Source organism: Rhinolophus sinicus, chromosome 15 (genome assembly GCF_057876585.1).
Source record: "Rhinolophus sinicus isolate RSI-liver-muscle chromosome 15, RSI-T2T, whole genome shotgun sequence".
Classification (NCBI taxonomy): Eukaryota; Metazoa; Chordata; class Mammalia; order Chiroptera; family Rhinolophidae; genus Rhinolophus; species Rhinolophus sinicus.
This window is the reverse complement of record NC_142515.1, coordinates 126,834,296-126,851,367: the sequence shown is the minus strand read 5'-3', so window position 1 is coordinate 126,851,367 and position 17,072 is coordinate 126,834,296. Positions and strand designations below refer to the sequence as shown.

Here is a 17,072-nt window from a genome sequence, read left to right as displayed (position 1 = left end):
CTGACTTCACATTGTGTCCCCACATGGGGAGCAGAGCAACAGGAAACACTCTCTCATGCCACTTACAAGGGCACTAATCCTATTCATGAGGGCTCTACCCTCATGACCTCATTTAACGCTAATTACTTTCCATAGGAAATAATATGATCACATTGGGTGGATTTCAACATATTAATTTGTGCAGCGGAGGGGAGAGGCACAAACATTGGACCATAACACCTCAGTTCTGTCCTCCAAAACTGTGAGACAATAAATTTCTGTTGTTTAAGCCACCAAGTGTGTGGTACTTAGTTACATCAGCCCTGAAACTAATCCAGACTCCAACTACCTTTCATGAATGGTTTTGAACTTCAGTGATTAGTGCCTATGAGAAATATGCTCAGGTCTCTTGATTACCATAAAGCTAACTAAAAGTGACAAGCATTACTGAAAATCTTTGGAATATATACTAATTCAAATGCAAAGTATTATAGTACTTACACTACAAATCATATCTATGTATGTTACTTTTCTTAATCTTTAGAGGATGAAAGGGTTACTTATTAGCTATATAACTGAAAATATCTCAACCAGACCCCACAATCTAATTCACAGCATGGGGCTGGCAGGATAGGTTCTGCAGATTTCCAACCCCCCTGCATCCCCCAAGGAGTCATGCCACTGGTAGGCAATCCACAAACTACCAGACAAAAAAAACACCTTAAAAGCCCCCACTAAGGTCAGTTACTTAAAAAATATAAATAAAATGTATGTATATACCAAAATGCAAATATGATACAATTAATCAAATAAGAAATGATTTTCTAGGGATATATCCAGAAGGGAAAAATTGGTGAGAGGAAAAATCAGAAACTCAAGCTCAAGCTCCAGATAACTGAAAATTCCAAATCCTTTTTCTTTTTTGGCTGGGAGAAGTCCACATCATAGTATAAGTATTGTTGCTCTAATTACTGCTCTCTGTGTCAGTGGGGATACTTGCTAGCCATAAAACAGCAGGAAAGGGAACTCCCCTCTCATTGCACTGGAGTTAAAAAAAAAAATCATTTCAGGCGGGAAAAAAAAAAAAAATCACTAAAGAAATCAACTGAAAACAGCAAACAAATTTGAAGATCGAGCCCTGTAAAAATAGGTCAGCTTAGCTGTCTTACTCAGATGAGAATGTAATCAATGTTTACACAATTCATCACTTAAAGAATCTAAATTTAATTTCCTACTTGGACTCCATAAAAATATTGAAGAAACAGCCTGTGCTATTTACCTCTTGAGAATGACGAATTATAAAGTGGGATCTTTGCGATAGCAAGCCTAAATGTTTCCACAGGTTTTTGTTGAAATCCCTGCAGCCATCGTAGTCATCAGTATAGACTGATGTGAACACACCATCCATCTTGCCTATTTATCAACAAGCTTCATATTGAAAAGGTCATCAAAATCACCCACTGTCATTAAAGTGGCTACGTATAGAAACATTCTTATCACAGTTCATTAAAGAACATTTAATTGACCTTTAAAAAGACAGTGAGTTTTGAAAATTGCTGACAGTAATTAAAACAATTTTAAAATGGGAAAAAAAAGTTAGAATCAGAGGTTTCACAGTAAAATCTTACATAATTTAAAGCATCATTCGTTGACAACATCTGTTGATGAATTTTGAGGGCTTCATACCTTTCAGAGGTCCTTACCTACCTCCTACTAAAATTTCAGTGTTTAAGGTACATTGTTTGTCTTCACTGTGATTAACTTGTATCTATAAAACAGTGCTTGAATGTTAAGGTATTTATCTTCAAATGTAACATACTCTGTTAAAGGCTCCTCCTTGGAGGAGCTGAGTTCAGAGGGCGCAGGCAATAAGTGGTTTGATCAGTAAAGGGCATTTAGAACTTACACAGGATAAAGTAAAGGTAGAGAGGTAACAGATAAAGGATTTTTGAAATAATGTTAATGGAAAAAGTTGTGTATTTTACAGTTTTTACTATAGATCCATTGCCTTCTTTTATTAAAAGAATACAAATCCTTGTAGGATTCATAGATTTATTTTACTTTGTTTTATCAAAGTTAATATCCTGAAAGTATATGAGAACTAGCAATTATGTGCACAAGATGTCATCGGAAGTGAGTGTTCCTGAAGGAAATATGTCTTTTTTATGCTTTGACACTATTTTTTTTTTTTGCTGTTGTAAACTATACTTATTAGCATGTACATGCATGTTTTAAGCATTAGCAGAGATTCTTAAAAAAAAAAAAAAGCAAAGTAAATGTTAGTTACACCATGAACATGAAAGAGGAAAAAGAAGAATTATTCTTGGAATTAGATATTAAGTCACTGCAGTTGAAGAGGGAGGAAACAAAAATGCCCATTTCCCAGTCTTTCCCTTAAAGGGTTTGACTGCATAAGTTATAAGCTACTGAGCGAAACTTTGTGTGTAACTTGATCTATTTTGGGACTTTCTTTCTTTAGAGGGAATGGCTTCTTGAAATGTTTTGTGACACATTTTTGTCCACAAATACCAGTTCATCTTTTTGTAATGGTTATGACCAGCCCCTCTGATAGTTACTGAGAAAGAGATTTTTTTTTCGATCTTTTTTTTTTTTTTTCTTTGCCGTGGAGAGTTCAGTGTCCCATTCACATAGGTCTAGGGACTACCTAGGACACTGCTTTGCTTCTAACAGCATCCAGAACTTGAACTTGAACTTTGAGCTTTAGCCCATGAGCCTGTTTAGCCAGTTTTCTCCAAATAGAGGCAGGGGTATGTCAGAGAGCACTAGTTGGTCCAAGTGCCACCCCAAACAGCTGAAGTATGCCTGGGCTCTTTTCTTGTGTCTTCTCATGATGAAAGTCAGTCTCCCAAGTCTCCCAAGAATCATCCTATGTATTTCTAACTGTTCCAAAGTTTTCACCACTATTTGTGATTGGCTGTGGTTTTATTGACCTTCAGATCTGATTCTCTCTCTGTTTCTACTTCTCTGTTTCTTTTTCTTTCTCAGGAATTATGCTTGCTACCTATGGAGTTATTCATCCTTAAGCGGTCTTTTCTATCATTTACTATGCTTTTAAGTAGAAAGGATTGATGTCAATGCACTCATGCTCAGATTATTATCTCTAGGGTCATTTTAAAATGAACAAAAAACAAGATTATGAAGGGTATTCAAGGTTCTTTATAGTACCTTGGGTCTCATAGTTCTGTTCTTATTCACATTTGGTTTTGTTTAATGTTAACCCTCATTTCCAAATCTCTCTCAATATATTTTAAAGATAGCAAATAGGGGGATAAGCAAGTTTAAAACATCTTTAACTGTTCTTTCTCATGTCTTCATATGATTTTTTTCATAACAACATATTACCTGCTGAGGGGAAAATGTATTTTAAATATAGTTAATTCTAGTATAACCTGGAATATAGATGTCATGTCTACCAAATTATAAATAAAATCAATTTAAACAGATTACAATTAGGAAATCATATGTTAATAGAATAATCTTTACTTCTAACAAATGATTGAGTTGGCTCAGGAGGGGCTCAGATGCACGGCCTAAACACCAGGAGCTGTTTCCAATCCTGACACCCTGTGTTTAAGACACTGCTCTTAACCACGTGGCCACATTTCCATTTTATTCTCAGGATTAGCGCAGTATTTTGCAGACAACAGGCTCTCCATAAATGTCAGAAAAAGAAAAGATGGTACACCAACAGTAGAAAGGAAAAGGTAAAGGGATGAAAAAAAATTAAAGGAAAACCTCTCACAGAAATATAACTAACCAAACTGATGTTCCTATATTTTTAAATGCCTTACGAAACAAGGAAACCTATAATTTTGCCATGAGTGATGTTGCATGACTGCAACAAATTATCTGATTACTTTATTATTAGCTGACCTGATTTCAGATGCAGGAAAGCTTGCTCCAAGTGTTTATTGGAGAGAGAAATAAACAGAAACAAAAACTATGATAGCACTTATTATCTCAACCATTTATTTAGCACTTGTCTCTCTGTAAGGCACTGCGGAAGTGGTTGTTGTGATTCTTGTGTTCAAGGAAACTACAATCTCGTGAATTAGGAGTTAATAAAAACTTGTGCGTTATTATGCAGCTTTGGTATGAAAAATACCTAATTACACAGTTTAATAATATATTTCCCTATTTACTCAGGAACACTCACATTCCTTTTAAAACAATAGCATCCTTATCCAGACAATGATCATTAGTCATGATGGTGACCTTGGGTATTCGGCCAACTAGCGACATTCTTACCTGGGACAATTAACTAAATGAATTAAAGGAAGGGCAAGGGAGGTCAAATCAGGCATTATTTTAGTTAACTCCTTCTATCTTAGTCCCCAGTATATGTGGAAGCTTTCTACGGTACTCAACTATGCAGATAATGCAATCCACAGTACGGAACCAGCACATGTCGTTCAAATGCAAACCTAAATTTCTTACCAATGGCCTTTACTTATAGCTCTAATATTTACCAAGACTGAGTAGAAATTAAGGGAACCTAGTTATACTCTTTTGTGTATTTTCCTAGTTTCATTACAATCTCCCTCTAAAACCTGAACTTCCTTCCATATAATGGAAGTCTCGGTAAGACTGATTGCCAGTTTGTAAGAGTGATAGAGAGAAAATTGTATATAAGTTATATAATTTTAAGAAAAATGTCACAAATATATGGTTTTGCTTGGCTGCTAGACCTACATATATTATACACTTACCCTAAAATTAGAAAGGAAATAAAAGCTGTTCTATTCACAGAGCAACTCAATTTTAGCCAGCCAGGGTAGAACTGAATCTAAGTCATAAGGTCTCATCTATCATGTAGAATTTTGTTTGCTTTTAAAATTTAACTATATAAATGCTAAATTTTATTTCATAAGGAGGAACAAATCAGAGTTTCGGAGTGGAGAACAGAAGAAAATTTGGCAAAAGAGGGAATTTTTCCTCTTCTTGCATCCCACTTGCTTCAGCATGTTTTATCTTACTCTCTAGGCATTAATTGTACACTGTCTGCTTTTGGGTTCTTTGAATTCTTGGTTTTTCTCCCTTTTTGCTGCCTAGTGCACCTTTACCCGAATATGAGCAAAGTAAAATTGAAATCACATAAATGCATGTATTCAATATTTAGTAGACCATACACGAAGGTTTGGGTAAAATAACGTTAGCCAAGTGTAACAGTGTAACGTAGAGATTCGTGCTGAGACTAGGAGCAAAGGACTTTAGAATCACTTAGACTTGAATCTGAATACTGACTATGCAGCCTCCTGAATTCTGTGAACTTAGGAAGTTTGCTGATCTTCCCCACCCCTCTTTCTTCTTTTGGACAGAGAGAACAACATTGCCTAAGCGGTGTCATCAAAGTCCTTAGTGGGTGACTAAATAAGAGCCAATGGCTCTTAGCGATTTTCACAACTTCAATTATCTCTTTTTTATACCATGTCATAGGATGAGTTGAAGGTGTTCACATAAATGCACAAATATATGTATAAGCACATTTTTAAAATTATTTAAGGACTTCTCCCTGAATACAAACTTTCAATTTAGGCTATAATCATGGGTTATAAAACCAAAAGCCCTGTTTTACTCTGGGAAGTAGGGTCCGAATGTCCATATAAAGTTTTCAACACAAAGAAAAGCTACATACTTTAGAACGTGACCCTCAGCAATGAATCCAGTGGTACTAATTCCCTCTCTCATCAATCATTATTTGCTGTTTGCTTCTTCTGATCCTGTTTCCTGTCTGAGAATTCAAACCAACTTTCTTTTTTGTGATCATTTCAGTTCTACTTTATGTCTATACAGTTCTTTTCCTGCCTGATTTGATCTGAAACCCTGGACTCTGGCTTAGATTTCTTCCTGAGTTTGACCACAGTCCCTTGGTTTACACAAGATGCTACTGGGATTTGCTGCCTTACTCTTAGCCCCATCTGTCACCCTGCCTGGCAAATCTGGTTTCCAGATTCAGGACCTGCTCGTCCACCCTACTGCAGCCCCTGACTTACATGAATTTACATCAGTATATGCACACATTCCACTTGTGTATTATGTATAAGTCACCACAGATTAAAATGGAACTTTGTCAAATGGCACACTGCAACTTCTTGGTCCTAATGTTGATTGTAAAAGTCTGGCTATTTCCATCAGAGTTAAAAATGAATAAAATAATTTTAATATTTTAAGAACTGCACGATAACCAGTCAAGCACATTGGTAAACTATTGCTATTTAGGAAATGGGATAATCTACTTTTTTTTTATGTCTCCACCAGGGAAATTAACCATAATTCAGACTACAAATAATACGTAGACTGACATAGTCAGCCATAGTTCAGTTTGAACAAAATACTCTAAAATGGGAATTGATGTTATATTATAAAATCTAGGTAGGAAACAGGTTAGAGATAATGATTTTCAGAAAAGAACCAGAGGCATCAGTGATTAGATAAATTTGTCATGATCAATCACATAAAAAGTGTGTTAAATAATTGTCTCAAACTCATTTCTTCACAGTCCTAGTCTGGAAGTGTTTATCTCTCATGTGCTGACTAAACTGGAACTGATGAATAAATGCATCTTGTTTTCTGTGATTTTGTTAATGGAAGGTAAGTAGCATATTTTTATAGGGAACAGAAAGACTAAATTTAAGAACTTGTTTGTTTGTTTGTCAGAGTTGGTCTGTGACAAGACTGGTCCTGTTCTGTCTTATGTGTTTCGATACTATCCATTATGTATAAGTAAATGCCTATGAGGTGATTTGAGCATTAATTTTAAAGAAACTGCAATTGTAACTGGATGATCTTTTATTAAAACTATTTTTTATTTTTTATTTTTTTTTTGGTTTCTGAAAAGTATTGCTTACCAGATAAATATACTATCAAACAGAAATTTAGTAAGTGTTTCAACAAAATAAAATTAACTAATTTCAAAATGTTCAAGGAGACTGTGCCTGAAATTGAATGGATTACCTAGGGTTGTCTAGGTCCATAAGTGAACCTTCAAAAAGCCTGTGCAATGAGCGGTTTCACCCAAAGCGTCCAGCTGCCTCAAGCTAACTAGAGAAGTAAACCACCTGGGCACAGGGCCTCCCATCTGTCACTCTGCAGTATTCCAGCTGGAATTCATCACTGGCAGCTTCCCCGTTTTCCTGTCCCTTACTTCCGGCTGGAAGCTTACCCCACTTGTTGGCATTTACTCTGGAGCTGAAATTTCTCTCCCAAGTTTACTTCCCTTAACTCTGGGTTTTGTTTAGGTCTGATTCCCCAGTCTGTACACAATGACAGCCTTCCTTTCTTCATGTAGTCATGTAACCAGACGGAATCCATTTTTCAGACATTCTCATTGAGCTGGAATTCAAAGAACAGACATCCTCCCCAACCGAAAAAAAAAAAATGCCCCAGAGCCCTCACCACCTTCCCTATGTTCTTAGACTCAGCCACTTTGGCTGGTGTTTCTGGGACCAGCCCCAGTAAACAAAACCTATCCAGGGGCTCAGAATCTGGTAAGCAGATGGGGGCCTGCTTCCGTCTCAGAAGAGAACCACTTAGAACGTTTTCTCTTCTGTTCTTTCTAGGGCTTCTCTCTATTTTCAGTTCAACTCTACCTTCTCTTTTGTACCTTCGTTAGGGTAGAATCCATGATTTCATAGACACAGGGTAAAACATTGGAACATTCATTTAAACAGAGAGCTCTACTGTTTGTCCGAAATCTCACTCTAAGCATTTTGAAAACCAAAGCAAAACAAAACACTCACACACTCAAAGAAATACATGCATAATGGAAGACGTACAATGTGCTAGGTAATGTGTCTACTGTTGCATGTATATTTTACTAACATAATCTTCACACCAGCTAAATGTAAGACACATTCTATTCACTCTTCTGTAGAGTTAACTGAGCTTGAGACAGTTTAAAAAATGTTTACTTAACAAATGGCATTTAATACAAATATGACCATTGAATACAATTTTGACTTCCACTGCTGTTCATGTGTATCTGTCATATCTCCATTACAGAAAAACTTACCATGATAAGTGAAATAAGTCAGACAGAAAACTCAACACCCACAGAACTTCACTCATGTGTGGGATATGGAAGTGAAAGCAACAAACGAACAACACAAACAAACAAAAACTCATAGACACAGACAACAGTTTAGTGGTTACAGAGGATAAAGGGAAAGTAAAGATGGTAGAAGAGGGTAAACTGGGTCATATATATGGTGATGGAAGGAGAACTGACTCTGGGTGGTGAACACAGAATGCAATATACAGATGATGTGTTATAGAAATGAAACCTATATAATTTTACTAACCAATGCCATTCCAATAAATTTAATAAAAATTAAAAAAAGAAAACTTTATTATCCACTATCACACAATGTTCTTCTTCTATAAAAGCAACCATAGTTAAGTTCGCCCAGACACATACTTAATAAAAGAGTTACTCATTACTTGTATGTTTTAAGCTTTTCCTAAGTATCCCACTGCTAAAGCACTTGCTTCTTCCAATTTAGTCTGGGCTATAATTTCTGGGGATAGTGAAATAATATGTCATTTTCAACTAAGTGTTTATTATTCAGAGTGCAATATTTTTGGATGGTCTCTGTCTAAAAATGCTAAGAAATAATGTGTAAGATTGCACAACAATTCAAACACTTGGAAGTGTTCCAAATCCAGGTAAACTTCAGTCATTTTCTCCATAATCTAAAACAGATGATGACATTGGAGTATATGAAATATGATGTATAGTTTAGTGCAAAGGAGGCAAAAGGGCTAAATAAATCATTATGATTTAATGCATGAAATTTTAACAGTATTTTAAATACCATTTATAATTAAATATGAAAAAACAGTGCAATACATTATTAAAAATGAAGGTCACCAGAACATAAACAAACAAGTAAATAATAAATCAATTTATCTTGAGTCTGTTAATCTGGCAATCAAGGAAACACTGCCCAGTGAAGCAATGTAAGTACAGTGATGGGAGGGGAACCCCCATGCCCCAACACACACACACACACACACACACACACACACACACACACACACACACATTTGACTATATTTTCCAGGTAATTTAATTCCTCCTTCAAAAGATTCTTAGTGTTATTTTGAAGTATTCATTATATTTAGCCCAAAACTAAATCTTATAGTTTTGAACTATGGTTTCCTGTGTTACAATTCTGTCCAAACTGCTCTCTTTATCATCTGGCTTTATCTCTGTGTCCCTCACTCTGGATTATTTACCAGTAGGGTTTTCTCCCTCTTAATGTGCAGTGTCCGGAACACAGTGCAATGTTTAAATGTGTTTTAACAAAGAGTAAGACGAGAATATCATTTTCTTATTCTATAAACTAGAATGCTACTACTATGGCATATGGCTTTTATTCATATTAAGTTAATGATAAACTAAAATCCCTATGTCTTTATTCAATCAACATCTGCTAATAATATCATATCCTCCTATCTTAAGAAGGTTTGAGGTTTTTAAAACCAAAATTTAGTTTTATCTTGTAATATTCCCCCCATAACTCAATGCTATCAAACATTTTGAGATGCATACTACCCCTCCATTCAGTCCACGTACAATGCTATCATTAAAACCTTAATAAATACCTTAAAGAAGTCCAGATATACCATAAGTTCTGCTTTTGATACACTATAAATTTACTTACGTCTACCCATCTAGAGGGCTGGTTCTTACTACTCATCACTTCTTCTAGTGGGGTTTAGGAAAATGATTCTCAAGCATTTCCTTTCTGATACAGTAAACATCAAGTTGTGTGGAATGCACAACCTTCATAATTTTTAAGGTCTACTTGGGCATTCCTCTGCTCTGATTTTAAAGTCTCTTCAAGGTTTTCTAGATACCCTAATAATTGAGAAATTGTTCTTGAAAAAAAACAGTCTTGTCCCCTTGAGTAAACTTTGCCCCTTAAGTAAAACACAATTATGAAAGGTAAACATAGTGATAAACATAATAGTTTTGAAAGCACAATGAAATTGCACTTAAATAAAACATACATGTAATTTAGTATGCTTTCTCTATTTTGAATCATTATATAAACACCTTCATTCCTTCTTATTTAACTTGAAAACTATTATAGTTGTCCCAGAAAAACTACAATATTTTTTTTGCATAAAACTATGAATCTGTTGTTAGAAAAAAAGTTATTTGTGATTTTCTAACCCAGTATTGTTCTCTGTTCTCTTATCTTTTTTTCCACTAGAAACCATTACCAGGGGAACTAAAATGACTGTACCTTCTTTATGTTTCCCTGCCCTAAAATATTTTTTCTCAATATTTCTTGTCACTCAGGATTAATAGGAATAGATAAAAAATATGTCAACTTCCATGATTGTGTTTTCAAATAATACTGAGTTGTTATTTTTTATTTTTCCTTTAAAGATCATAAACTTTTCTGCTCTCAGCTATTTCCTTCTAACTAGGAATTTTCTAGTACTTTAAATTAAACCACAATCCTTTTTACATATGTACCTAAAAACCTGCAAATTTTACATGTATTTGCCTCTCATACAACTGCTTTCTCAAGGAAGTGGATCTTAGCCATACAGGCTTCCATTGGCTGCGTCATATTATATGATCCTTTACCAGGGAATAAATGTGAATCTGGCTTAATTCTCCTCTATCCTATACCATTTACACACAGAAAAAGGAATAGTTAGGGATTCATTTGATTTGTATGTCAAATATTCATTTACTAATGATAAACATATTACTCACTTCACACCCAACCCCTGGGCTAGGCAATTATGGGATATAAAGTGAAACAGATCTTTATCTACAGGGGTTCGGCCACAGTCTCCCTCCCCAATACACAGCCTTATAGCTATTTTTTTCCCTGGGTACCTCTGTGTACATCAAACCTAGTATAACACCCCAAACCAGCTCTCTTGACAGGTCCCACACATATCTTGGTACACATATTCCTCCCAAAATAGAAGGCAGGATCTATGTAGAATCTAAGTTGTTAACCTTTTAAACAATTTCTGAGTCCCTTTGCAGTAACTGCACTCATGGTGTTTTGTTATCCACTTCACTCGCCCTCAGTAGTCAAGTATTTTTTCCAATACTAATACTAACTGTTGACTCTCCGCAAAACACCAAAAACAACAACAACAAAAAAAGCTATTGCTAAGGAAAAACTAAGTTTATAACACTTGATAAAGTAGGGACAGTTATTACCTTGACAGATCTTTATAATGTTTCAAAATGGGAAACTGGGGCAGAGTGTTTACAGAGATTAGGGTTTCAGGGCCTTTTCTGGGAGATTTTTAAGGACAACTTGACTTGGGTGGAGCTGATGAGTCCTGGGAAAAACACACCACTGTTCCCCAATAGAAAGTCCTGGAAATACTGTTCCCCAATAAAGTCCGGTTCCCCTTAAATGGTGGTTTAAAAAAATACATATAGTGGTTTAAATTTTTGATGACATATAAAGAATGGTTCCTTTAAAAATGAAACAGAATAAAAAGTATCTTGAGAGGACAGGAGGGAGGCTATCTGCAAGCCGTGATTCTCCCCCCATAAGAAGGTAACTTAGACGGTTCTTGGGGATGGCCAGATTCTATTTGAATCCCTAATTTTGGGTTCATAGCCAAGTCTCTCGATGAAGGCCTGAAAGGGAAGAATGATGAATCATTTGAATGGAGCTCAATGTGAAAGGGCTTTTCAGGGACTCAAGTGTCAGCTGACTCAATTCCCAGCCTTGGGTCCCCTGGATTTAACAAAGACTTGATTTCTATTATATGTACATGAGAGACAGGGAATAGCACTTGGGGTCTTAACTCCGAAGCTTAGACCTCTGACCTGGGTAATTGCTTATTTTTCTAAACAATTAGATCAGACAGCCAAAGGATGGCCTCCTTGCCTTAGAGTGGTTGCTACTACAGTCACTCTCTTAGAAGAGAGAGAAAATTTGACTTTTGGACAGCCTGTAGCCATCTGGACCTCACACCAGGTTCAATCTCTGATAAACTCCAAGGGGACAGAATGGTTGTCGCCTGGGAGATCAATCCAGGCCATGCTCCTAAACAACCCAGTTGTCACCATAAAAACATGCCACATTTTAAACCCAGCCACTCTATTCCCAATTGAGCTGGGGGATCTGGAACATAACTGCATAGAAAATACAAATGCAACATACTTCATCTGGGCAGACCTAGAAAGTGAACCCCTCCCAAATATGGAAGAAGAATGGTTTGCCAAACTAAACAGATGAAAGACTAGCAACTGTCACCCTAAATGAAATGATAGAAGTAGAGGCCCTGCCCCCTGGGACCGCCACTCAAAAGGCTGAGTTAATAGCCCTCACTAGGCCCTAGAATTGGGAAAAGGAAAGACCCTGAACATCCCGGAATGCTTTTCTCCATTCCACATGCCCATGGGACCATCTGGAAGGAGAAAGGCATGTTAACTGCAGGGGGGAAAAAAACAGGTTAGACGTGGTCTTATCATACTCAAACTCTTACAAGCTGTTCAGCTTCCCCAACAGGTCACTGTTAGCCACTGTAAGGGACACCAAAAGAGAAATGCTAAAGTAATAAAAGGAAATAATAAGGTGGTCAAAAGAGCTGCTCAAAACCAAGTTATTCAGTAATTGCCCCTTTTAGCTAGAAAGCCTAACCCATCAAATTATTCCCCAATGCATACAGGGATGGAATTCAATAAGGTAGAAAGATGGGGCTTCAAATGGGACCCTATCAGTTGTGGGTGGCTAACCAGCCAATGTGGGCAATACTTCTTTGCTAAAACTACAGCTCTATATGCAATCAGGGAGGCCCATCAAGACCCCATTAGGGGAAGGAAGCTTTATACAATTGGCTAATACACACCATGGCCATTGCAGGTTTATGAGCTCTAATTGACCAGGTTATAAAAGCTTGCCCAATGTGTAATGCCAATAGCTCAACACTTGGCCCCCACACTTTCAGGGATGAGGCACAATCAAATGAGGGGCACATAACCTGGGGAGGACTGGCAAGTGAACTTCACTGTCATGCCTAGAGCACCAGGTAACTTCAGATACCTCCTAGCACTAGTTGACACCTCTCTGGTTGTGTAGAAGCCTTCCTCACCAGGAATGAGACACCAATAGAAGTGACAAAGGCCCTATTGAAGGAAATGATTCCTAGGTTTGGGCTCCCAAAATCTTTACAGAGTGACAGTGGCCCAGCATTTCTCTCTCACATTACAAAAGGTGTTACCAAAGCCTCAAGAGTCAAATGGGTATTGCACTCAGCTTGGAGATTTCAACCATCAGGGAAGGTGGAAAGGGCTAACCAGACCCTTCAGAGAACTTTATCCAATTAATGCCAGGAAACACAAAAGTGTTGGGTAAGGCTCCTTCCAGTAGCCTTACTGTGTATATGCCTAGGTCCAAAAGAAAAGTTAAAATTGAGTGCATTCAAGTTAATGTATAGATTGCCAATTTTCTCGAACCTGGAACAGGGACCACTCAACCTCCATGAGCTAGAGCAAGTTAAATATGTCCTCCAAATAAAGGCCATGCAGGCCTTTATGGCCTATGGAAATCAGGGACTACCAGCTCCCACAGATTTAACCCTTCATCCCTTCCAACCTGGAGAAATGAAAGAGACCCTCTGTGGGGACAGAGCCAGGAGTGCAGTTTCCAGGCTCTCGCCCTCACGTGGAAAGGTGCTGGCTCAGATAGTAAATGGCTATCAACTGTGATTGGATGGCCATCAGCTGTGGCTAGTTGACCGTCAACTGTAACCAGTGAGCCATTGGCCACTAATATAACTGCTGTGTGCCTATGCTAACAGAAAATGGGGGCTAGCAAGAAGATGGTGGCTGGCAAGCTCCAGCTGCAGTTAGCAGGGCGGAGTGCGGGTTGCGGATTACAGAGAGGTGGACATCAGGTTGCGGATAGTGTGGCTCCTGCTTCCTGTGCCTCCAACCCAGCCGCCAGCGAGAAGATAGTGGTATGACTCCCCTAGCTATGGCTCCGTGGGTGTTCCTTTTTGGCCTCACCATGTCCTGCGCTCTTGTGCGGGGGGCGGGACTAGAGAACCGCATGACACCCCGGCGTGACACATGGTATAGCGAGCAGAGTATGGTGCCGGCCAAAGCTCTCCGAAGGGCGGTGGAGCAGTTTGTGCGTATGAACACTCAGTCTCAGGAAGAGCAGGAGGAGCAGCTGCCGGAGAGCTGGACCCCCGTGGAGGGGTGGAAAGACGTGGTTGGTACCCCAATCAGCATACGCCGGAGAAAGCGAAGGTCATTGCGGCCCTGTGGGCTGGGAAGTTCCTGCTCAGGCAGCCCGGATGCGGGACTTGTCCCAGGAGGAAACGCTTGCTGAGTCCTCCATGGGAGATGGGGTGAGGTCAAGGTCGTCCCTCACCCCCAGGACAGCCCTGGCGAATGACTATGGACTGTGGACTATCCATCCCTAATTTGATGGATCGCTTGACTCTTTGCTTGGAAACGTACCAAGTGATCATTTCTCAGTGATCCTATTTTATCATTAGATTCATAACAGTAAAGGATATAAAGACAACAGAGAGCGCACATTTAAATATGCGCCCTATGTTCTCATTTTCTGCTTGTTCTTTCATGATAAAAGTTAAAAAAAAAAAGAGCCCAACTATCCGGGAGGGCCTGTGGCTCAGTGGTTGGAGCTCCGGCTCCTAATACCGAGGTTGTGGGTTCAATTCCCACACCGTTTGCACCAGCTTATTGTTGTTGCTCTCAGTGAACATATTTCCATAATAATTTACGTTTACAGGAGGCTTTCAAAATCAGTTCTCAGTGATCCTGTTTTATCATTAGATTCATAACAGTAAAGGATATAAAGACAACAGAGGTTGCACATTTAAATATGCGCCCTATGTACTCATTTTCCACTTGTTCTTTCATGATAAAAGTTAAAAAAAAAAGGACCCAAGTATCTGGGCGGGCCTGTGGCTCAGTGGTTGGAGCTCTGGCTCCTAATGCCGAGGCCGCCGGTTCGATTCCCACAGGGCCAGTGAGCTGCGTGAGCTGCCGGGGAGCTGTGAGCTACCATGTGCTGCCACGAGTGGCCCAGCAGCCAGTGTGTGTCGCTGCGTATGCAGCTGGGCGGCTGCTGAGCGCTACCGTGCGCCAGCCATGAGTGGCCGGCAACCCGTGCGGCCGCAGCCTTCATTGTGCTACTGTGTGTTTCCGGGGCTGCCGGGAGCTGCCCTGAGTGGCCGGTGGCCGGCAGCCTGCCCGGCAGCCATCTTGTGCGGTGCTGGCGCTGGGCGGCGGCTGTGCTACCCTGGGCGGCCACTGGGCGGCAGCGTGGGCAGCTCTGTGAGAGCAAATGGCCGACTGGGCCCATAATGGGCCAGGGAGCTTGTGCTACAACAACTAGACTGGAAGGAGGCAGGAAAAGGGGAGAAGATAACTTTTGGAATTGGCTTTCTCATTTTGGGAGCAAGTTCAAAATGAAAGGGGAACTTTTTTAAGGAATTACTTTCTTAAAGACTACCTTATGAAACTTAGAAACTTTTTTCTGTTTTTGAGAACAATTACAAAAGTGGATTAGAACATGATGGCATTGTTTAAATAGGGACATATGCTTACTTTGGGGGAAGTAAATGCAACTTGTTCCATTAAGTGAGGGGTTAATACCTTCTTGGGCAGTGAAAATAAAAAAATAACTTCAGCAGACCTGGATTTGCTAGACCGCATACATATAGTGGTTTAAATTTTTGATGATATAAAGAATGGTTCCTTTAAAAATGAAACAATAAAAAGTGTCTTGAGAGGGAATTTTAATACTTTTAAGTACATTTATTTTTCAGAGGCCTTTTGCATAATGATGTATTTGATCATGTAATCTTTTACATAAAGCCAACTGTTCTGGTCAAATGTTATGACGAAGCATTTAAAGTCAGTAAGAATTGTCATAAATGATTGAATTCAATCCCTTTCATGCAAACATATTGGTTTATAAGAGGATTTTTATTCAGATTGTTTAGAAACTATGTAAACAATCCATACAATACAAAAATTAGAAAATATAACCTGTTTAGATAGTTTAAAAAATGATAAAAGTCAGGTCCACATTACAGCTACATCAGAAAACATTGATTAGGATGAAAAACCATTAACTTTTACTTAAAACAAGACCAGATGTGCCAGACATTAATCTTCCGAAACAAATGTTACTAAATGCAAAACTCCTTGCTTTTCCAGTTTTTAATGTCTTGGGGAAAAAGTACTCGATATAAAGAAATTAAGGAAAAAACATAGTAGGAGAAAATTTCAGACTTCTTAAAACACTTGGAAGTCAAGTTCAATTTATATTAAGAAAACTCAACATTTATTGAATGTTTCCTAAGGGCCAGAAAATGTGTACAGGACAAGAGAAAGGATGCATTTCTCATCATCAATATAATCCTGTGTCTTCCAGCAGCTTACTATTGGGAAAGAGGTTCAGTGAGAGTATACTAACAACAACAAAAATAGATTAGTGAATGAACAGAGAAAATCCCAGAGGGTTTAAAGATCACACCTGGAAGGATCTGGAAAGCATCCTGAAGGTAGGTATTAAATAAAAACACTGAAGGGTCTGAGATTTTGGCTTATTTGCAAGTTAACACGTGAGCCTGTCTGAATGATATATATGTATACAATTGACTCTCGACCAATGTGGGGAGTGGGGGTGCCGATCCCCTGTGCAGCCAAAAATCCATGTATAACTGTTGACTCCCCTAGAAGTTTACCACTTATAGCCTACTGTTAACTAGTAGCTTTACTGATAGCATAAACAGTCAATTAACACACATTTTATTTGTTACATGTATTATACACTGTATTACAATAAAGTAAGCTGGAGAAAATAAAATGCTGGGCGGCTGGTTTGCTCAGTGGTTAGAGTGCGGTGCTCCTAACACCAAGTTCTCCAGTTTGATTCCCACATGGGCCAGTGAGCTGTGCCCTCCACAACTAGATTGGAAAAAAAAAAAAAAAACACACAAAACAATGACTTGACATCCTGGAAAAACACTCTGTTCCCCAATATGACCCCTCCAAAAAAGAAAATGTTAAGAAAATCATCAGGAAGAGAAAA

At 38.4% G+C, this 17,072-nt stretch overlaps 1 long non-coding RNA gene across 2 annotated transcripts in view; it reads right to left on the bottom strand.

Moving 5' to 3' along the window:
* Nucleotides 1-15,771: 15,771 nt before the first annotated feature.
* Nucleotides 15,772-17,072, bottom strand: part of LOC148755297 (uncharacterized) — a 568,457-nt gene continuing 567,156 nt past the window's right edge. For both annotated transcript variants that reach the window (XR_016019091.1, XR_016019092.1), the window contains one exon: nucleotides 15,772-16,948. This is a non-coding gene — a long non-coding RNA (uncharacterized LOC148755297). The remainder of the gene's footprint in view (nucleotides 16,949-17,072) is intronic.